The sequence below is a fragment of the Pelophylax lessonae genome (genome assembly GCF_965119305.1).
Source record: "Pelophylax lessonae genome assembly, chromosome: 2".
Lineage (NCBI taxonomy): Eukaryota > Metazoa > Chordata > Amphibia > Anura > Ranidae > Pelophylax > Pelophylax lessonae.
In genome coordinates, this window is record NC_138769.1 from 298,080,403 (window position 1) to 298,104,253 (window position 23,851).

Below are 23,851 nucleotides of genomic sequence, written 5' to 3' on the forward strand. Positions count from 1 at the left end.
CTGGTCGGCAAGTGGTTAAACCCTCCTATCTATCACAGCCAAGAAAGACAGTTTAGTTGAGGACACAAGCAAATGTGACACTTAGCAATCCCAGCATTCCAGGAATGTAACTTTTAAATAAATGGGTTTAGTCCTGCTTTATGATTTAATGCTGTTCAGGGCCTCTGGGCTTCAGCAAAATGGCAGCCTCCAGCAAGAAGAAACAGGAGAAAGGCTGGAGGCAATTTGCAGCACACACTAATTTTGGTAGCATAATTATTAATGTGGAATGTATGCTCCCTGCTAAAGAACATTTTTTTTTTTTTATCAAATTGTTATGGGTAAAGTTCTGCTTTAAGCAGTTGAGGCTTTGAAAAATGAGACCCAATGTTCAATTTACTCCATCAAAGTGAAGCTTGGAGTCTTAGAGAATTGGCAGTTGCAGAAATGCTGTTAGAGTGTCATAGTTCAGTGCTTGCAATTTATATTTGACAGCTACCACTCCACAGATGCCGTGCCAAAGTTAATAAGCTCTGCAAGAGATCTATATTTAAATAAATATCTTTTTCTCATTTAAAATGTAGTTTAAAGTGCTTTAGTGAAGAGTATTCCAACACTACTGACCAAGTTTGATTTCTGAAAATTAAATGGAAACTAGCTCATAGCAAGAATATACCATGGGCAGTATCTGCTGGGAACCCCCATCCACATTTTTAAATGTGGAAGAGCAAAACAAAATGCAACAGAGTAAAATACAAACAGTTGATCAATAAATTGACTTGTGTACAACCAGCCTGCCCATACAGGGATCAAAATGTGACCAATTCAGCAGGGATGGCTTGAAGCGTGATTGTAAGAGCGGTTTTAAGTGTGATTATAATTTTAAAAATGTAGTAGCCTACAGTGCTGAGATTTTAATTATCTGAGGTCAGTTTAGTAACAGATGACTTAATTGGCTGTAAATTGGTTACATTCCTCTTTGCCTTCAGGTGCATTGTTGTTTTTACAACCTACAGCATTGTGAGCTGATAGTTTGCATTAACTTATACACAGACTTATGAAATCAGTGTATTAAGTCATCCACTTGAACATTTAAGGCAATGAATATTTCATAAATCTGCTTGCTTTAATAAATCTATTTTTCCCAAAATATACACAATAATATGCATCCAAAATATGAAGAGTTTTCTTTGAAGTGGCATCTCCATAGGTGTGCATAGATTTTACAGAATGGATGCATTACATGGATTAAGTTATTTCTCTTTTTCACTAAGTAATATACAAGGTCACTTGGAAAGTTTGCTTATTACTCGAATCAAGGCTCCATTTTCATCCTTCAGACGCTGGTTATCAGATTTTAGGTCTGTGAGAACCTGAAACGGAAGTATAATAATCAGGTGGCATAATAGGTGGCACAGTAGTAAAGAATTATTGCACAAAGGTTTTGAGGTCACCTAAGTATATATTTGGTCTAATTCATAAAAGTGTCTGAGGGAAGAATTCTCTCAACCAGCAACAAAGGGGTTTTCCAGTCCAAAATAAAATTGTATTCTGCTTCTGACACTTTGCATACATTTCTTTTGAGGGTGCAACAATATCCTTTGGTTACATTACTTTAAATCTTGTATGTTTATTTTGAGATTCTCTAAAACATGGTTAAACATGGTGCTATGCACATATGACCTGCCACAGATGATAGACAGTGGTTAAAATTGGCCAGGACCAAAAAGTAATCTTTTATCCTCCTAAAAAGATTAGACATTCATCCATTTGTACTATTACAATATATGTGAATGTGCTCAACACACTTCTATAATAAACCATTTCCCAAAAAATTTTCTAGACCACCCATTACATTTCCCCCTGCGGCCCCTCCTCTGTTTAAACCTGGTATTTTTCCTGGGATGAAAGTTTTTCATCTACTCGCACATGCTTTTCATAGTTGATCTTGCAGTCTGAAGTGGCCAAACTCAATCCAGGAGCCCCGTTTTACTGCAAATCCTGGACCTCAAAATCCCTCAAACTTGTAGTCCAGTCAGGGGGGAGGGCGGGGATCTCCTGGCCTGTTTCCAGCACCCTCCTTAGAGCATTTATTCCAACTTTCATGCGTCTCAGCTCAGAGGGTTATGCCCTAGTTCATCTGATGGAAAGGTTTCAGGGATTTTATTTCATCCTTTTCTCAGTTTCAAAAACCCCATCTAGGATCTCGAGGCCCTAAATGTCTTGCAGCTCTATAGCCTCATCAGTGATCTCTCTCAGAATTGGGGACAGGTGAATACAAGACTGACAGGGGAAGCTTGAATATAAATGTAACTGTACCAAAGGTGCAACTAGACTTAATATGCAGGCCCTAGATAAATGTTCAAGTCTAAAAATTATATCTGAATTGGAACTTTTTTCACAAGTTTCCTGACTATCTGCTAGCGTTTTTTAGTTAGTCTACATATTACACAAAAAAAAAAAAAATATAACAAAATTTCCTCTTTTCCCACAACTATAAAATAGCCTGAAGAGAGGTATAAGAGATACGATTTAGGATAATCTGACAAATGCTTTTGTATATTTCTCTTTTAATGTAATGGTCAAGAAACTTTTAGCTGCCTGCTCCAAAATTTTGACCAAGTAGGTTCTTCTAAGGCAGCTTTCCAGGATTACTGGTATGGAGGACAGCTACATACCCTTAGGAGGAAGAAATTAGGACACTAAATACAGCCTGTCAATAAAGGGGTTGTAAAGTCAGAAGGTTTTTTAATCTCAATGCATTCGAATAAAAAGTCTTCTGTGTGCAGCAGCCCCCCTCAGCTCCTTTAATACTTACCTAAACCCATCTCTATCTAGTCTGTCCACGAGCCATTGGCTCCCACTGCTGTAAATCAAACTCAGCCAATCAGGAGAGGTAGTCCCCTACAGCTGAGGCACTCGTGAATATCACTGGATAGAGATGGGCTCAGGTGAGTATTAGGACCCGCCCCTCTTTTTCCTGATTAGCTGAGATACAGCAGTGACGCATTAGCTCCAGCTAATGTCAAACTGAACCAATCAGGAGAGAGGGGCGGAGCGGAACGGCAGTTCCATGTCTTAATGGAAACAAGGAGTTGCAGCTCGGCTCGGGTGCCCCCATAGCAAGCTGCTTGCTGTGGGGGCACTCAACAGGAGGGAGGGGTCAGGAGCTTAAGCCAGGGACCTGAGAAGAGGAGGAGCTTTTTTGACCATACCTCTCTTCTGGGTCACAGGAGTGCACTTCCTTTTGCTCTCGTGTGACCCACAATCAGTCGATGGTCCATTGGCAGCTGCCTTCACAGAGCTGCTCCAGGCTCTGGAAGAATCTCGACCATATTGTCAGGATGCACCCTGCTGCCTGAGTGACAGCTAGCTTTGGCTCTAAGCATGAAGCGTTGTCTACCCCCTCCACAGTGAGCGCTGGAGGGGCAGTCACTGTTTTCTGCTTCAAGCAGACTTGAGAACTGAGCAATCGTGTAATCATTCATTTCTGGGGCTTAGGGCCAGTAAGGGACAGCTGCAATATCAAACTGATGCTGCAGCTGTTGAAATATCAGGGGCCTAAACAGACCCCTGATGTTTCACAGTGATGTTTCTCTGTTTAAATTAGAGAAAGGGACCAAGGCTATACATTTCTCAGTCCCTTTCTCTGTAGCCTCAGCTGCACTGGAGAGTGAATGAACAGAAAGTGCTATATACAGAGGCTACTGTTAATTCACAAACCAAAGCATAGTCAACTGTTTACTATGCTTCAGTTTTAAATGAACATAGTGAGTGATTGGTACAGATCATTCATTGTGTTCATTTACAAAAGGAAGGGGACAGTAATTATGATATATTTACTGTTCCTTACCTCGCTCTCCATCCTGAAAAGATCCCCTACCTGTGTGCCTGCAGCAGCCAGGAGGAGAGGAGGGAAGCTGGAATCAAAACCTTTCCATGAGGGTGATCGGTTACTATAAAAACCTCCTCGCCATACCAATCTCCTGTAGGTCTCTCTCTGCGGCAGCTTCTCCTCCTCCATTCCGCTGGCTTTCAGCTGCTGCACACATAGAATAACCCTGCTGCCCGAGCTCCCCTGCTTGCCTGGGCCCAATATAGGACTGGTGGTAGACCATTTTTGATGGCCCTAGTCCCCTTTACAGTTAGTGTGTAACTTTATAGTAATGCCATAAATAAGACTGAGTAATTCTTCAAATGAAACGGCCCGTTGTGTCTAGAGTTTTACTTTAGAGGAGTATTTTAAAACGGGCATCTGAGTGGCTTACCCTAATCTTAAAGCATGACTATCGTCAGATTCTAAAATTTTATATAATTTCCACATTGTATTTTAATTTCTTCTAACGTACTCCAGTCAATGTGTACTATCTTGACGTTTTTAAACATATATTTCGAAGATCCCCCATTTACTTCCTAGAATTCTGTGACACACATTCATTATGAATCCAAATATTAGCTCAGCGCTATAGATGTAAATCTTATAGACCTGCATCAGCTGCCAGCACCAAGATTACCAGTCTTCATAAAAAGTGTAATCTGGAGATATACTGTATGTATATTTGTATGGCAGTTGGGATTGCCAACAAATACCATAAACTGTGTCTTACTAGGCATGTGCAGAACAAAAAAATTGTTTTGTTTCAGATAGATTTGTTCTGTTACTATTTACATTTCACTGATTGGTTTTGGAATTTGTTTAGCTTAGTTTATTATTCTTCTAATGAATTCCACATTTTTGGAATGATTAGAATTAGGATCGGTTCAAATTCTGTATGAAGAATAGCTGGCTGTTAAAGAATGGGCTGGGAAGTCGGCCGCCGCAACATTAACTGATGACTCATCAGCGTGGGGTCCCCCCAATCCATATAAGGGCTTCTTCCCCATAACCCTAGGTGGTGGTTGTGAGGGTCTGCGGGGGGGGGGGGGGGGGTGCTTATCCGAATCTGGAAGCCAGATCCTGGCCCCCCCATGTGAATGTGTATGGGGTACTATCCTACCCATTCACCAAGAAAGTGTAAAAAGTATTTGACAATTCCTTTTTATTCATTATTTTTTTATTTTATTTTTTTTATTTTAAAAATGTCCCCATGGTAGATCCTTCATCAATCACAATGCTTGCCGCACTGCAAAAAAAAAACAAACAAAAAAAACCTCTGGCCTCGTCGAACGCTCCCGCCGACTGCCTGCTCCTCCATCTTGATAAATAGATAAATGACCTCTAGGGTGATTCTGTCCCCTTGTGACATTACTGGCCGAAGCATGCTGGGTCGAAGTCACAAGCAGGCAGGGTCAATGTAAGCAATAGGGATGGGCGAACCAGTTCGGCCTGAGCATGAGTTTGGACCGAACATTTGCCTGTTGGGCAGTTTGCCGAACACCCGAATTTGCAGGGTGTTCACCCAGAGGAACACCCTGCAATGCACCGAGAGCTGCACAATGCAATCTGATTGGGAAAAGCTTTGCCTAATCAGGGCACAGTGTACGCTGGTTAAGGAGCAGGGCCGGGAAGCCGTCCGAGGTGTCCTTAACCAATGAGTCATCAGCTGTCAATGAGTTTCCCCGTTGACAGCTAAACAATAAAAAAAAAAAGTGCCGGTAAAATTTTTAAAAAAAAACGCATGGGGTTTCCCCTCCAGTCCATATCAAAATCATATCATATCCCCAACCCAAATCTGTACCAGACCCTTAGACAGGAAAGGGGGGGGGGGAACAAGCGAGTGCCCCCCTCCTAAACCAAACTAGACCAGATGCCCTCAACATGGGGCAGTGGGTGCTTTGGGGCGGGCCCCCCGCCCCATAGCAACTTGTCCCCATGTTGATGGGGACAAGGGCCTCATCCCATGGCCAGTGGTTATAGGGGGGGTCTGCGGGCATGGGGCTTATTGGAATCTTTAACAAGGGGGCCCCCAGTACCCGCACCCCCCCCATGTGAATGAGTATAGGGTCCAAAAAAGTGTCAAAACGTAATAAAACAAGGGAAGCTTTTGACAACTCCTTTATTGTAAATCCATCGTCAATCGCGCTGCCCGCCGAACCGAAAAATCAAAAACGCTCCCGCCTCCTGCTCTGTGTTTTGATATTTTTATTGTAAGTAAGGGGTGGGGCCAACTGGCCATGTCACCCTGTGGCACCACCCGCTTCTGACATCACGTACCCAGCATGCACCAGTCCATGATGTCAGAAGGGGGCGGTGCCACCTCGTGACGTAGCCAGGTGGCCCCACCCCTTACCTATATGTAGCACTCTCCTAGTTAGGTGCTAGGTTCAACGCATTTTATGCTCCATCTGCTTATCAGGGGAGTCTGATCTATTCAGTTGCCTGATGCATGTTCCCAGGTGTGATTTCACTGGGTCTGAGGGAGTGTCCCCACTGCATCCAATAGGGGAGCCCGTTGGACAGTGGAGGAAACCTGGCCAGTGACACATTTCCTTTTGTGGCAGTCCCAGTGGGAGGGCACACTTGCAGTGCATCCTGGGATTGCTCATACAAGCTGAGGGGACATGTGACAGGGCGTCTTTGGCGGGAATCAGAGTCCCAGGAGGAGGTGGACAGCTGTCTCTCCTCCTGTTGCATAAGAAAGGTGGTCATAGGTGGTCAGCCTAGTGAACAAGGTGTGGAGCTGAGCTGCAGGGGATCCTGTAAAGCTGACAGTGGAGCTGCTGGCACAGTCTTCTGGCAAAAAACAGTGTCCGTGAGTACCAGGGGACTTGCCAAAGGGTCTGCCCAGAAAGGGGACCACTCCAGTGAAGTCAGAGGATAAATGGTCAGTTCACACAGTGTGTCAGAGTAAAGGGGGGTGCCGTGAAAAACTCTGAAGATTAGGGAAAAAGGGGGTGCCAAGTAGGACCCTAAAGAGTGATTCACAGTACAGTGCAGTTCGCTTAATTCTACTTCACTTTAGTGGCATGGTGAAGCAGTGGCCTTGGTCTATAATCAGAAGTCCCCAGAAATTGTGCACAGTTTGTTCAGTAGGAGTATCCCACTCATCCCTTCTACTATCCCAGTTCTCAAATAAAACCACAAACAAAAAAAAAAAATCCCTGGACTGTTTTCTGACTGAGTCCAGCACTTAGAATATGCTATATTGTCAAGTTGTTGCTATGGGTAACCCAGGGGAATCCGTAACCAGATATAAGAAATGTCAAAGCACAGAGCAGACATTCGGCAGGATGCCTCCTAGTAGGCGGGAGCGTTTATTTTTCTGGTCATCGGGCAACGTTATTGACTTTGGATTTACATCAACAGACACTATTTTATTTTTAATAAAGGCATTGTCAAAAACTTGTCTCTTGTGCTTTATTACTTTTTGAAACGGTTTTGGTGAATGGGTAGGGGTCAGGGCCATCTTTAATGCAGGGCAAAAGGGGCAGCTGCCTCATGATCCCGCACATAGTTGATTCGGGAGGGCCCAAGAAAATGTTTGCCCGGGGTCCAATCAATAATAGAGACGGCCCTGGTAGGGGTACGATGTAAGACAAAACATTTTGGCATGGGGTTCCCTATGGCTTCATGCAGGCCCCCAGGTGACGTTTAGGTTTCTTTTGAATACCCTGAAGGCTGTATTACTTCCACCTCTCTGTCCTTGTGTTACTCTGCATGGCCTGCTAAAAAAAAAAAAGAGAAAAAGAAAAAAAAAAAAAACCTCAGTTATCTAGTGGGTATGCCCAAGGGGGGGGGGGGTGTCCAATCACCTAAAAGTAGCAGTCTATAACCCATCATCTATGAATATCCAGCCTGTGTCCTTTTACTGTAATTCAAGATATGGGATTTACAAGTCAAAATTATTATTTTTTTTATTTCAATTTATTACCTTAAGATCATCTTCCATATCTGTCATCCTGCGTTCCAAAACCCTCTTCTCCTGTAAAAGAAAAATAAAAAGCTTTATTTGTTTGTCAGTAAATCAGTAGTTAGGAAGGAAGAACATTCACCACTTACTCTCTTTTCTGCCTCCAGCAGTCCAGCCTGAGTTGATGATTGGTCCTGTTTCTGAAATGCATATAATGTGACCAAATGAATGTGTGAACAAAAGGTGAAAGAAAGTGTGATATAGATTACTTATTAATAAAATATGCATTTAAAAGAGAAGTATGGCATTTTTTTTCAAGAATCATACTTACATAGGTGGATGCTGCATCTGTCTCCCACTGGCTCTAAGACTGAGAATCGAGCGATCAAAGACCGCTAATTGCTTGGTTCTCTGAGCTCCGTGAGCAGAGCTGGTGACTGTCGGTCACCGACTCTCTGCTCTGCCCCTCCATGCTCACTGGAGCGCTGAGCTGTGGAGGGGGCATGAGCAGCTGGCTCAGGCTCTCAGTGGGTCTCTCAGAGGCTGATCCAGGTGCCGGTCCAGGGTTGTGGGCGGGTCACGGCAATCTTGTTCCAATGTTGCCCCAGCCTGGACCAGCTCTGTGACATCAGATGACATCAGGCTTCGGCCCACTGTCTGATGAAAACATCCACAGGAGAAGTACAGCCAAATGAGCTTTGGCTGTAATTCTCCTTTAATGGCAGATAACCTTATAAAATAAAAGAGTTAATATATTTAAAATGTGGATTCTTAGTACAGTAACCTGTAGCAATCACAAAATGTATTTTGTAACAGTAACTTTAGCTAATTAAATTCTGTTTTAGTTGCTGTACTAAAGAACTGTGTAAAAACAGTCAGTTGTGCATGTAGGAAATGTAGACCATAAAGTGTAATCTAAAGAGGATCAAGCCACGTATATCAATTTTTAGATCACTTTCGTAAACTTTCAGAGGTTGTCAATAAATTAGACATTGAGTCAGACATTGAGACTTCTAAGCCAGTTTTACTATTGCTTTGTTTATACTCAGGACTGTGGTGGAAACACTCAAAAGCACAAAAAAGCAAAAGGCATAGATAAGGTTTATTTGAAAAGCTGCTTGTGTCCTTAGATCAGATGTGCAGGAGAGGAGTTATTGTGTTGTTAAAATAAAGGTTTCCTTTACACATGGCTCTGTATTTTAATTACATTCTACCCACCATAGCCTATTGAACTAATGTGTTACTTTATTACACATTGAAGCCTTAAGCCTCGTACATACAAAATAAGAAAATAAGAAAATGGGTGAGAATTTTCATCCAAAGATCTTTCGTACGATTTTCGTATAGTGTGTACATAACTTTCTACAGCCGATTCCAACCTTATGAACGAAAATTTCCGAAGGGACAAGCTCCAAAATGTTTCTCGTACTGTTTTCTTACGAGAAAAATTAAAGACTGCGTGTTATCTGATACAATAACAAAAAAGGCCTTTGTCCGAGAATTTTCTTACAAATTTTCTTTTATCGGTTTTGATTTTGCTGTGAAACAATGAGGGAAAACGAACGGTCCTTTGCCTGATTTTCTTATAGTGTGTACACCACTTAAATCCTCCTCACTATCTATAACAAAAAAGTTTTGACTTACACTGGGGCTTTGTTGTCAAGACCTAACAGGGGTTTACCTCCTGTTGAAACTTAGAAGCATACTGCCAGGTATATGCCCTGATCTTTTTTGATCTTCAGTCTAAAAGGAGTGGAATGGCCTAGGATGGTGGGCTAACCTTTGTTGGGAATGGTGTGGCCACAAAAATTGGAATTGGCATAGTCAAGCAATGGGTTACAATACAGTAATCTGGTCCTAGTGTTCTTTCCAAATATTCAGATTTAATTAGTGTTAAGTAAATAAGTACAGTATAATTTAGAATAATCAAGTGCTAATGCTTTACAACTAGTAATGATGCCACAGAAGTACAGTATAATTTAGAATAATCAAGTGCTAATGCTTTACAACTAGTCATGATGCCACAGAAGGAATGCACCTGGCAAGTGTATAGAATAATCACAGACAAACAGTTTCTCCAGGTTAGACTTGTTGCAAGGGTTTACTATACAAGTTGTTCATTATTTGTAAATTGGTATTACTTAACCTTCACAACTCTTTCCAGCTTGGCTTTGATATCTGCAAGCTCCAACTGGGCTTCACGGAGGTTGCTTTTCAATTTCTCATTTTCATTGTAGGCACTCTCATATAGCTAAACAAAAAAAAAAAAAAAAAAAAAACTTTATTCAGATATTTGTAAAAGAGTGATCAATGTATAGTAGTTTAAACAATGTTCCATAATCCCAGGCTATCCTCCTTTAGTAACACAGAACTTTTCTGTAGAGTCCAATCGAAGTGCAGCTTGCGGTCATGTTTTGGCAAGGAATAAAGCTGTGGCTGGGCAGAATTTTAAATTTGGTTAGGCTTTACCTGACCTAATATTTCAATACAATAAATTGTATGTACCATGATCTGTAATTTAGCAAATTTGTACTTTTGTGAACAGGTGCATACAACGATCATGTTAAGTATTCTTTATTATTTTTGCATTTAATGGCTAAGTTCACCTTTGGAACCTGTTACATATTCCTCCCTAAATTGGGTGGAACATGTAACATGTTCCAGCATTTGCACCTTCTCCCCTCGATCCAGCTCTCCCGTGACAGTGGGCAGGAGACCTTCTCCTCGCATCTGCTGTCACAATTTGAAAACAGCGCGGCAGTGCGGGGATCCACCTAAAAGGTAGATTCATCCAATCACAGTTTCCTGTGAGTGAATAGACTATGTACCGTCAGCCATTGGGGCTGAGGGCTTGTAGTTCTCAAAATGTGAGGACACTGGTAAACGCTTTTGTAGTCCATTGATCTTCCTGCTCTCAAGTAACTAGCTGCCTGTATCAGAGGCACAGGCAGACATCTATCCTGGCATTGCACCTGCGATCTACTGATTTCTGGTGCAATTCTCTGCAGGCTCCTTAAAAAATAAATAAATGCATATTTCTTTACCTGCTAAAAAGTCAATTTTATTTTATTTTTTTTGGTGACCTTTAATGATCTGCAGTATACTAATTTTACATTTTTTTTTCTTAACATTTTGTGGGTTTTTCAAATCACCATTGAGTTGAAAAAAATATATGTAAAAGTATGTATTTTGATGGAGATTTAACATTTTCACAATCTTTCCTCTGCACTTGGGGTATAGAAATAATTTGCAACAAACAATCATGGTGATATCCATTACTAATTGGCATGCCAACAAAGATAATATCTAAAGGCAAAATCTAAAGGCAGGCAATACATTATGCAGTTTCTTACTTCAACCAAGGGCTGAAGGAAAGAAAATTGCTCACTTCACTGATTGTGTTGATGAAGGAACCTCTCCCGCAGAATTATTGTATTCTGACAGTGGGAGGTCTCCTAGCCGTCAGAATACAGCAGTGATTGAAAAAGAAAAAATAGATGGGCTGGTTCATGCTGAAACTGCCAAATTGTGTTCCATCTAGATGCAACTTGGTTGTACTGAAGTCCATTAATAGATCGAGTTCAGTACATCCAGCCTGCCCTCGATGTATCGAAAATTCAGCCAGTTCCTGCTGAACCGGACAAATTTCAATCTGGCTATGTCTGCCTTTAATTGTACAGTAGAGGACACAGGCTGGATATTCATACATGTTGAGTTGTCGGCTGCTAACTTAAGGTGATTCAAAACGGGCAAATCTTTTGCTGGATGTGCCACCTGGGTGTAATATCTTTATAACCCCATCTCACTCGGTGAGACCTCAGTTTTTGCTAATGTCTTTAGGTGGTGGGTCTCTTCTCCCTTTGATAGAGAATTCATTCTATTTTATTTTGGATTCTTCAAATCAACTCTCCAGTCAATTTCTCACTGACTTCAACTACAACAATAAAAGCAGTGTATCCAGATCAATGTAACCTCAACAAAACCTTGGGAGCTATACCAAGGCCCCACTCAGCAGGGATGACTTGTAATGTTGCTGCAGGCAGTGGAACATACTTGGTCGCTCACCTTGGCACTGAGTGCAATGTGTGAAGTTAGCCACAGGGTGCTATACAGGTCCAGGGCCATTGTCCATCCCTATGCAACTCATACCCTGACCTCTTAAATGGCATGTCCATTGTGGTGGGCTATACTTGGACACTAAATAGGGTTAATACACAGTATCACAACAAGAGTCAATATTGCTTTTACTTGTTATTACTTGTATACACTTATTCATGGGAATTCAAAACGGCCTAAAAACTACCTACGCCTAACTCAGGCAAACATTTGTGCCCGTATCGATAACATTACTGATAAATGTGTCAAATTCAGGTGGTTCCTAACCACCACTTTAGGAAGTTATCACTGGCACCGTGATAGATTCTTAAAGTGATATTTTTTTTTCTTTAAAAATAACAAATGTATCACTACACCTGCAGGAGCCGCTTTAATTTTTTTTGTGCCTGGGTCTCCCACTGATGAACCCACAGCCAGTCACAGGGTATTTTCTCACACAGCCAGGTGCACACACTCTTCTGCTCATTGTCTCCAGTCTAGGGGATTTGCTTTTTTGTTTTATTTGGAGAATTTGGATTGGAGAAGGGATTTAGTAGGATACCAAATTAACTATTCACATGCAAGGACAACTTTCTCAGTAGAACTGTGTAGCAGACTGTACAGAATTGCGCAAAGTCCCTTTGTAGCAGAAGGAATTGAACATGTCCTGCTTCTTCAAGACACTAGACAGTGTCCCCTTTAGCTTTCACCCAGTATACTGAAATCTAGCAACGAAGGGGATTTAGCAACACCAGTCTCTAGGATCCCTTTAGGGGGTCTGTATTCACAAGGCTCTAGCCGCAGGTCGCCTTCCTTCATGATACCAGACAGAATCTGTGGACACCCTCCCTCAGTCAGCTTTTAGGAGAACCATGAGTTTCAGCTTCAGTGTTTCACGCCCTCAGGTCACCCATCTGAGGCCTCATGGAAGCCTGTGCTGGGGAGAGGCAGCATGCCTCCTCCTTACTACTCTCTCTGCAGAAGAAGACCAAGAGCCAATGTGATCATCAAATATAAATACAGGCACCCAGCATGCAATGGGGCTCCTCCTCTTCGAATTGGCTAGGGCTTTAAGGATATACATATGCTCATCTGTATGGTTTCCACTCACTGTCTAGCACCTCCCATAGCTGCTAGACCAGTGTGAAACTTCAAGACAGCATGAACAGCACCAGTGCACACTCTGCTACACAATCACAGCTCTCTGTTAAGCAGACCGCACATAAATTTACCTACTGTCTCTCTGTTAAGCAGAGAAACCAAAAATATTGATACACTCACTCTAGCACCTACCTAGGAGGGTGCTACACAAACATGTTAACCTTACCTTCCCTGTGCAGTGGTTTTACACAGAGCAGCCTGGATCCTCCTCTTCTCAGGTCCCTCACGGGCGCTCCCCTTTCCCAAGCTGAGCCACAGCTCTGTGTGTCCATTCAGACATGGAGCCGTAGTTCTGCCCTGCTCCCTCTCTCTCCTCATATGCTAACAGACTTTGATTGACCGCAGCGGAAGCCAATGGTGTCGCTGTTGTGTCTAAGCCAATCAGGAGGGAGAGTCCCAGACGGCCCTCGTGCACATGGCTCAGGTAAGTATTAGGGGGGCTGGCTGCACACTGACATTTTTTTATCTTAATGCATTAACAAAAAAACCTTCTGCCTTTAGAGCCACTTTAATCACTAAAGCACAGGAAGGTTTATCCCCTTCATGACCAGGCCATTTTTTGCGATGCTGCACTGCGTTACTTTAACTGACAATTGTGCAGTTGTGCGACGATGTACCCAAATAAATTAATTGTCCTTTTTTTCCCACAAATAGAGCTTTCTTTTGGTGGTATTTGATCACCTCTGCAGTTTTTATTTTTGCGCTATAAAACAAAAAAAGTAAGACAATTTTGAAAAAAAAAAAAAAACTTTACATTCTGCTATAAAACCTTCCCAATAAAAAAAATCAAATTTCTTCCTCAGTTTAGGCCAATATGTATCCTGCTACATATTTTTGTTAAAAAAAAAAAAAAAATCCTAATAAGTGTGTATTGATTTGTTTGTGCAAAAGTTATAGCGTTTATAAACTATGGGATATTTTTAAAGAATTTTTATTTATTTATTTTTACTAATCATGGCAGCAATCAGTGAATGCACTGGGAAAGGAGTGTAATAAATTCTTCTCCAGTGCAGACACGGAAAACTTTATGTACCTGTCTGTGACTTTAAATACAAAGTTTTTTTTTAGTGGCACCAAGTTGGGTCCATAGACCCTTTTTATTGTTGGACCTGATACCAAAGTTCTGTTTACCATCCTTTTTTATTCATAGCTTGGGGACATCCCCGAGTCTATGAATATTTAGCGTGTGTCCTGTACTGCACGATTAACCACTTTTAGCCCTGGAGGATTTGGCTGCTCAATGACCAGGCCCTATTTTGCGATTCGGCACTGCGTGATTTTAACAGACAATTGCGCGGTCGTGCAACGCTGTCCCCAAACGAAATTGACGTCCTTTTTTTCTCACAAACAGAGCTTGCTTTTGGTGGTATTTAATCACCTGTGCAATTTTTTATTTTTTGCGCTATAAACATAAAAAGAGCGACAATTTTGAAAAAATAAAATTTTTCACATTTTTTTTTATATGAAATTCTCAAAAAAAATGTAAAAATCTAAATTTAACATTTTAGGCCAATTTTTTTTCTGCTACAAATTTTTGGTAAAAAAAGAACAAAAAAAAACATATTTTGACTGGTTTGCACTTTTACTGTTATTGCGTTTACTATCTACGGTAAAGATTTATCTCATTTTAATGTTGTTGTTTTTTGTTTTTTTTTACTAGCAATGGCGGCGAACTGCGATATATTTTTTTTTTTTTTGCAGGACTTGGACATTGCGGCGGACAGATCGGACCCCTGACATTTGACACTTTTGGGGGTACAAGTGACATTACTACAGTAATCAGTGCTAAAAATATGCACTGTTACTGTAAAAATGGCACTGGCAGGGAAGGGGTTAACTGTACTGGTGATCAAGGGGTTAAATGTGTCCCTAGGGGCGTGATTCTAACTGTCAGGGGGTGTGGCTTGTGAAGTAATCACAGAGACATGCGATCCCATATAGCAGGATCCCATAGCCTCTATGATCACTTCAGGGATAATGACAGACGTCTGTGTTTACATCAGCGGCCTGTCTTTCTCCCTCTCCTGTGTGAGATCGCGAGTGGCCGGCGGCCATCGGAGCCGCCGGTCACATGCCTGGCTCCCCAGCTAACAAGCGGGGGCAGGAGCGCGCCGCCGGCAGCACGCGTTCGCCCCCTAGAGTCTCCTGAGCGAGCGACTTAGTACTACGTCACTTTGCCCAGGAGAGCCTGCCTGCCGCAGTAAAACTGTGATGGACAGGGCTGAAGTGGTTAAAGAATATGTTACCCCCATCATTTCATATTCCTGACATGTTTGTGTTACCATGGACTTGTGTTTAAAAGTAGCATGTTTTCTTTGTATTGCTTTACTGGATATCCTGACCTGCTAGCAGAGGCGTACCTAGGGTCTCCAGCGTCCTTGGCGAGGAGCTGTATTGGTTCCCCCCCCCCCCGGGTGGGAAAAGGTTGGCGTGGCTTAAATTACACTAAATATTGGGCGTGGCTTAAAGGGGTGTAGCTTAATAGAGTCTGAGATGCCTTACATAGTGCGGAATGCGTCAATGTTGAATAGGGAGTGTACAGTGCTGAGTGTACGACGGTGGGCATATTGTGCAGGAGAGGGGTGTGGAGTGTATGAAGGTGGGGAGTATGTACAGGAGAGGGGTGTGGAGTGTATGGAGGTGGGGAGTATGTACAGGAGATGAGTGTGGAGGTGGGTAGTATGTACAGGAGAGGAGTGTGGAGTGTATGGAGGTGGGTAGTATGTACAGGAGAGGAGTGTGGAGTGTATGGAGGTGGGTAGTATGTACAGGAGAGGAGTGTGGAGTGTATGGAGTTGGGGAGTATGTGCAGGAGAGGAGTGTTGAGTGTATGAAGGTGGGGAGTATGTGCAGGAGAGGAGTGTTGAGTGTATGAAGGTGGGTAGTATGTACAGGAGAGGGGTGTGGAGTGTATGGAGGTGGGGAGTATGTACAGGAGATGCGTGTGGAGGTGGGTAGTATGTACAGGAGAGGAGTGTGGAGTGTATGGAGGTGGGTAGTATGTACAGGAGAGGAGTGTGGAGTGTATGGTGCTGGGTAGCATGTGCAGGAGAGGAGTGGAGTGTATGAAGGTGGGTAGTATGTACAGGAGAGGAGTGTGGAGTGTATGGTGCTGGGTACCATGTGCAGGAGAGGAGTGGAGTGTATGAAGGGGGGTAGTATGTGCAGGAGAGGAGTGGAGTGTATGAAGGGGGTAGTATGTGCAGGAGAGGAGTGTGGAGTGTATGAAGGTGGGTAGTATGTACAGGAGAGGAGTGCGGAGTGTATGGAGGTGAGAAGCATGTACAGGAGAGGAGTGCGGAGTGTATGGAGGCGAGGAGTATGTACAGGAGAGGAGTGCGGAGTGTATGGAGGTGGGTAGTATGTGCAGGAGAGGAGTGCCGAGTGTATGGTGGTGGGTAGAATGTACAGCAGAGGAGTGCGGAATGTATGGAGGTGAGGAGTATGTACAGGAGAGGAGTGCGGAGTGTATAGAGGTGAGGAGTATGCGTGCGCCAGCTGTCCAAAGGCCGAAACACAGCTGCATTTGGCTCTGATCGGGTCTCCCATGTAGAAACCTGGAAGCAATGTCATGAAATCACTTCCGGTTACTGAAGCCTTAACCACTTAAGCCCCGGAAGATTTTACCCCCTTCCTAACCAGGCCCTATTTTGCGATTCGGCACTGCGTGTCTTTAACGCACAATTGCGCGGTCGTGCGACACTCTACCTAAACTAATTTGACGTCCTTTTTTTACCCACAAATAGAGCTTTCTTTTGGTGGTATTTGATCACCTGTGCGATTTTTTTTTTTTTTTTTTTTTTTTTTTTTTGATCATGCGCTATAAACAAAAAAAGAGCGACAATTTTGCAAAAATAACAATCTCACATTTTTTTATATGAAATTCCCCCCCAAAAAAATGTAAAAATCATAATTTTTTAACATTTTTGGCCAATTTATTTTCTGCTACATATGTTTGGTAAAAAAAAAAATCACAATAAGCGTATTTTGATTGGTTTTCGCAAAAGTTATTGCGTTTACTAACTAAGGGAAAGATTTTTTTTTTAAGGAGTAATGGCGGCGATCTGCGATTGTCTTTGCGGGACTGCGACATTGCGGTGGACAGATCCGACCCTTGACTGACATTTTTGACATTTTTGGGGGTACCAGTGACATTACTACAGTAATCAGTGCTATACATATGACTGTTACTGTAAAAATGACACTGGCAGGGAAGGGGTTAACTTTATTGGGGAAGGAGGGGTTAGGTGTGTCCCTAAGGGCGTGTTTCTAACTGTGCAGGGATGTGGCTTTACATGTAACAGCAGAGTTCAATGGTCCTACATAGCAGGACCGTTAGATCTCTGCTTTTACACAGGGAAGAATGACAGGCGGCTTTGTTTACATTAGCCGCCTACCTTTCTCCCTTCGCGGCGCGGACTTGTTAGGGAACGAGCCAGGGAACGAGCCAGGGCAGGGGGGGGGGCGCGCGCCCGCCCGCTATTGGCTCACAGGCTAGTGACGTACCCATACGTCACTTTGCCTGGCCGGGGCTGACCGCCGCAGTATATGTACTTGCGGCGGTCGGCAAGCTGTTAAAGTCCTTAGATTTGAAAAATAATTATAATATTCAAAACAGCCAAACTTGGCGTTTTGAATGCTTTTAAGTGCAGAGGGGGGGGGTCTTGCGGTCCTTTTTACTACATAATGAGTGCAGGGTTGCGCAGTTTACTACATAAAGAGTGCAGGGTTGCGAGATGCGCTGCGTACGGAGCATATGCAGACCGCAAGGGGGAGGTGTTCCCCCTGAGTACTGTGCGTGCGGTTCCTTGATGGAGCCACACGCTGCCTGAGGGTGCCAGGGAAGCAGGCTGAGCAGAGGGAGCAAAAATCTGCTAACACTACCAATTGATTTTTCCGCCCCCTCGGCCTGTGCCCCTGGTGGGTACTGGTCTCGCCAACCCTTCCCCTCGCTCTGTGCCCAGTAGATTGTGATATTACAGCTCCATTATAAGCAGAAAAAGATGGAAGCGGATTACGCTCAATACTTTCCTATGGTGCTTCTCATATTCACTGCAGGGCTGATTTTTCCAGAGCTCAGAGATTAAATCATCCTGTACAATGTCTCTCAGTTATAGAAGGACAAAATCCACACATAAATATCATTTTAAATAGTTGTATAAAAAAAAGTTTGTCAGATCAGTGACTTTTATTAATAACTACATTTATAAGCCTGTGATAAATGGATTTATATGTCTCTCTATCTCTGGCAGTGAGTATTTAGTAAGATTAATAAAAACATTTTAGAATACACTTACCAGAACCTGTAATTAATGGGCCAGCCCTGATTCCATGAAGGGAGAATGGGAGGAACTGGAGCAGAGAAAGCTGGAGGGGAGGAGTTCTGATCAGCTGGAGAGGCGGAGCTGGATTGCAGAAGGCTGGAGGGGCAGAGTTCCGAACGGCTGGAGGGGCGGGGTTAGGAGGAGGTAGATTGTAGGAGGGGTGGAGTTCCAAACGGCTGGCAGGGCGGAGCTGGGGGAACTAGATTGCAGAAGGCTGGATGTACGGATCTCTGAATGACTGGAGGGGCGGAGCTGGGGAACTAGATTGCAGAAGGCTGGAGGTACAGACTCTACGGAGCTATCCCAGCCGAGAGCCAGGGGAGACCGCCAGGAGGAGGTGCTCCCCTGTCCGGTGTACTGTGCGTGCGGTTCACTGATGGAGCCGCACGCTGCCTGGGGGTGCCGGGGGCGTAGGTTAAGCGGAGGGCGCACAAATCTGCTAACACTGCCGAATGATTTTTGCTCCCCCTTCTCGGCCTGTGCCCCTGGCGGGGCGCCAGTCTCGCCAACCCCTTTGTACGCCCCTGCCTGCTAGTCCCACTGTTTTCCTATTTCAGACTGACCACACTAGACATGAGATCACATCCATCCCACTGTGGTCAGTTTTCTGACTGATGTAAAAACAACCTGCCTGTCCTCTAGTCTCCAACTTGTGCTGACATGTGCCCCTGCACAGCCATTCACTGGGAAGATCAGTTCCCTGCTGTTTCACCCCCACCTCCCCAGGCTCCCAATGCAACTGAGAACAGAGGTTGTGATCATATAAAAAAAATTGAAAAGGGTATTTATATTTTTGTATATAAATACTGTGTGTGTGTGTGCGTATGTATGTATGCATGTATGTATACATACACACACACACGTTTTGCCTTTAATTTCTATTTTAAACTTAATGAGTAGTTTTACAAGGTAAGGGTTCACATATACTTTAGGATAAAGGAATTCTGACTTGTTGCCTGTAAATTCCATACCTTGGAATACAATACAGGACATGGACCACCCTTCCTTCTGTTCCTGTTTTATTTTGCATTGTTTACTAAAAAACAGAAGTCTCATTGAGTGAAGTAGGGTTATAGTGGTATGTTCTGGGGGTGTGTTCAAGAAAGTTTTGTTAAGTTTCCAATGACCTGAAGGTAGCAGCTTAGATGGCAGGGTTGACAAATGTCCAGCCTGTGTCCTGTTTTTTTCTTTTTTTTAGATCTATACTCAGACAAGAAAATTAATGAAAAAAGAAAGGCAGACTCGATGGACCACTTGGTCTTTCTTCTGCCGTTTCTTTTCTATGATATTTTATTGGGCTCCTCACCCAATTTCCTCTCTACTTTCATATACGTTTTCCTTTCTTTGACTCATTCATTCCATATATACAAGCCTTGTACAAGGGCAGGGCCAAGCTGGCACCTGTGCAGGCGCTGTGTTGAGGGGGATGTGATAATTGCGATTTCACTCCTGTCACAAGGAGCAGGTGCCAACACTTCCTGAAGTAAAGATTAGGCTTTCTCCTCCCTCCTTCCTGTAGGGGTCGATTGACAGCCGACACTGTTACTGAGAACTCCTCTTAGTCTCAGCTCGGCACTGAGGAGTGAAGGTAAACGGTCCTTCCTCGCTCCTCTTGTCATGTGACTTATCACATGACTAGAGAATGGAAGGAGAAGCTGCTTTCATTCAGAAAGAGCTGTGAGTGCAAGCGGGGGAAAGGGGGGTGACAACTGATGTAAGGGGAACTCTGATGGGGATACATTGTGTAAGGGGGCATCGTGATGGGGCAGCTGATATATGGAAGCACACTGGTGTCCTATTGGAGTCTCCCTTTTACATAAGGTGTCCAAATCAGATGTAAAGGGGGACTCTGATGAGACACCTGATGTAAAGCCGGGCTCCGATGGGGGACACCTGATCTAAAGGGGGACTTTGATGGGGATAGTTTATGTGGTTTTATTTTGTTTTACTAAAAATATGGATGCGATTGGACTACTTTAAGGTTTTATTAGAGTGGGATTTGAAACTCCGCACATTTAAGCAACTGGAACTCTTTGAATTCATACCTCCTTCCCAAGGTAGACATTTGTGCATTGCAGGAATGTCTGCAAAATTGCATGCGCTCCCTCAATACACGAACACACACAGCCTTTAATGGCACAACACACACCTTGCTTTTGCACTCATGCACCTGCGTCAAAACACGTGATAACAAAGTACCATGCATTTTAATGCAGAGTGATTTTTAAAAAGCTTCTTTTGTGTATTCTTGATGCGTAGGGAATTGAAGTGAATGGACTGCCCTATAAGTACTGTGCAAAAACAAACACTCCATCACATCTGCAAGTTGTGAATGTACCTTTTGCTCCCTGTACCACCATTAGCCCCACCCCCTTAACCTGAGGGGTTGCAGTTTGCCATCTTCGCCCTGGGCGCTCAATTACTTTGTCCCGGCACTGCATATATAAGGGACTATAGCATGCCTTTAGCCGTTATGTGCGATATTAAACCTCGTTCAAACTACTAGATCAGGGTTTCTCAACCAGGAATCCTCCTGAGAATGCTAGGGGTTCCTTGAGAAATGGGCAATTGCTGCCTCTCCGATAAGTTCCCAATTACACCATTGTTCCTTTTAGCTATCTAGAAGGGGGTTGTTCTGATGACAAGTGTAAGGAGCATTTTTCCCACTGACTGTCACACGAATGTGTCATGAGTTGTAGATTTTAAATTTTTAGCAGGGGTTCCCCGGAGACCCTGAATTTTTTTCAAGGGTTCTTCTGTGTTGAAAAAGGTTGAGAAAGGCATACTAGAGGATCAATTAAATTCAAATAATTTTCTAATTTAAAATATTCCCCTAGGCTCCTCTCCAGTTAATATTTCTGAAATAGCCAACTCTTTTTCTACATGCCGCATGTAGAAATTCCCCGCTGTTAGGACACCTACGGGTGCTGGCTCCTAACAACCAAAGCAAGAACAGATGCAAAAATAGATGTCATCTGTTTACATCCATTTTAACCACTTTGCCGCTGCTCACTAGAGCTCTACTACGGCAAAGTGGCTCGATAACGTCACCAGACATTCCCCACTCTCGCTCCCGCTGTATTCAGTCACAGCGGGAGTCGGGCCAGGGGAGGAGCGGCGGCGATCCATTTAGTGTACTCTCTTGTTGTCTTAAACTCCTTCCAATTTTCCCATATGTCACCCTATTCTTCCATGTCATCCTCTTCCCATTCCTTTAGGTATTCCAGTGTTCTTATTCTCTCTACTCTTTGTACCCAACCTCCCATAGTCGGGGCCTCCTCTTTTTGCCAGAATAACCGGATTAATCCTTTTGCCGCATTAATCAGATGGGGTATTAATGTTGCTTTATATTGCCGGAATTTTTGATGCCATGGAATAGGCAATACCAGGGTTCTTCCGGGATTTCCATTTTCGTAATTTTTTAAAATTAAACCCAGGATTTTCCTCCAGTATTTTTTAATTTATGGGCAATCCCACCAAAGATGGGCCATTGTACCCACTTCTGAGAAACCCCTCCAGCAGTTTTTTGATTTTTCTTTTTGGTAATTAGGAGCCTTATCGGTGGTAATATACCATCTTGCAATACATTTATATTCATTTCAACTGTGTTCATGTCTACTGTAGAGCTATGTATTAATTTTAAACTTTTTCCCCAGGTGAAAATCCTTACTTTGTGTTCCCAATTCTCCCTCCCATTTGTTGATGAATGGCGGGACCGCCGGTCCTGTCAATTCCACGAAAATTTTATATATACATTTGATATTTTATTATCTTGTTTAGGAGCAGATCCGCTCAAAAGGGAGTAAATCTTCCCCTCTTCTCAGCGGTTTTGGCAGAGAAGCCGTAAAATACTTAAGCTGGCAATACCGCCACTCTCAATTTTCCAATTCTTTTTTTTTTTTTTATGTTTTAATACCTCAAGTGTGTATATTTGATCATTGTCTATCTTTCAAACGTGCATCCTCGTCTCCTATCCACTTTCCTCCCATTTTTTCTTGTCCAAGTGGAAAATAATTAGTGTCTTTTAAGGGAATTAATGGTGAATTATATTGCCACTTGTTTCTTTTGTGAGTTAAGTCCCAAATTCTAAGTTCTTGAATTGTGATCGGGTGTGTATTAGGACTCAAATTCCTATATTGTGCCGGTATCCATATAATATTTTCTAGGTGAGTGCGACTCATAGTGGATTCTATTTTTACCCAGTTTCTTTTTTTCATTTTTAATTTTCCCCCATTCCATCACTCGTGAAAGTAGTGTTGCGTCGCAGAGGCGTAACTAGAACCTTCAGGGCCCCGGTGCAAGAAACCATGAAGGGCCCCCCAGACCACTGGCCGGGGGACCTTTTCTTCAAGCCTGGGGCTCTTCCCATTGATTTCTCTACATGCTGCCCCCGGTGTACAGGGGAGCCGCACAGGCCTCCTGGAGCATGGGACCCAGTTGCAATTGCAACCCCTTTAGTTACGCCCCTGATACAGAGTACAGAATGTGTGCAGCCCACAGCACAGACTGTGTACAGCACACAGCATACAGAGCACATAATGTGTACAGCACACAACACAGAATGTGTACAGCACAGAGCATACACAGCACAAAATGTGTACAGCACAGCACAAAATGTGTATAGCACACAACACAGAATGTGTACAGCCCAGAGAATATATAGAACAGCGAATGTGTAGAACACAGAGCAAACACAGCACACAGCATACACAGCACATAATGTGTACAGCACACAACACAGCACAAAATGTGTATAGCACACAACACAGCACAAAGTGTATAGCACACAACACAGAATGTGTACAGCCCAGAGAATATATAGAACAGCGAATGTGTAGAACACAGAGCAAACACAGCACAAAATGTGTACAGCACACAGCATACACAGCACATAATGTGTACAGCACACAACACAGCACAAAATGTGTATAGCACACAACACAGCACAAAATGTGTATAGCACACAACACAGAATGTGTACAGCCTAGAGAATATATAGAACAGCGAATGTGTAGAACACAGAGCAAACACAGCACAAAATATGTACAGCACAAAGCATAGAATGTATACAGCACACAGCATACAGAACACAGAATGTTTACCGCACAGAGTTTACACAGCACAAAATGTGTACAGCACACAGCATACACAGCACAGCATGTGTATAGCACACAGCATACACAGCACAGAGAATGTGTACAGCACACAGCCTACATAACACGGAATATGTATAGCACACTGCATAGAATGTATATAACACACGTCATAGACAGCACAGAGTGTGTACAGCAGACATCATACACAGCACAGAATGACTTTGCAGTGTTTATTGGTTGCATGTATGAGATATAATAAAAGTCTAACAAAATGGAATCCTTTAGCCCTAAGGGCTCGTTCACACTCGCTTTCCTCTCCGAAGAGCGATATGTGCTTGGTCCGCTTTTCTGAGAGCATCCAGCAACCATTGCCTCCACCTGCTTTAACATCTTGAACCCAACATTA

General features: G+C 43.2%; 1 pseudogene across 1 annotated transcript in view; it reads right to left on the reverse strand.

Annotated features, from left to right (window-relative positions):
• Positions 1-418: 418 nt before the first annotated feature.
• The window catches only part of LOC309548444 (protein phosphatase 1 regulatory subunit 12B-like), a 92,004-nt pseudogene continuing 68,571 nt past the window's right edge, over positions 419-23,851 (reverse strand). Inside the window, exons 5-8 of the transcript XR_014226160.1 lie at positions 9,916-10,020; positions 7,919-7,969; positions 7,791-7,841; positions 419-1,352 (exon numbers count right to left, since the gene is read on the reverse strand). The product of XR_014226160.1 is annotated as a protein phosphatase 1 regulatory subunit 12B-like (transcript). The remainder of the gene's footprint in view (positions 1,353-7,790; positions 7,842-7,918; positions 7,970-9,915; positions 10,021-23,851) is intronic.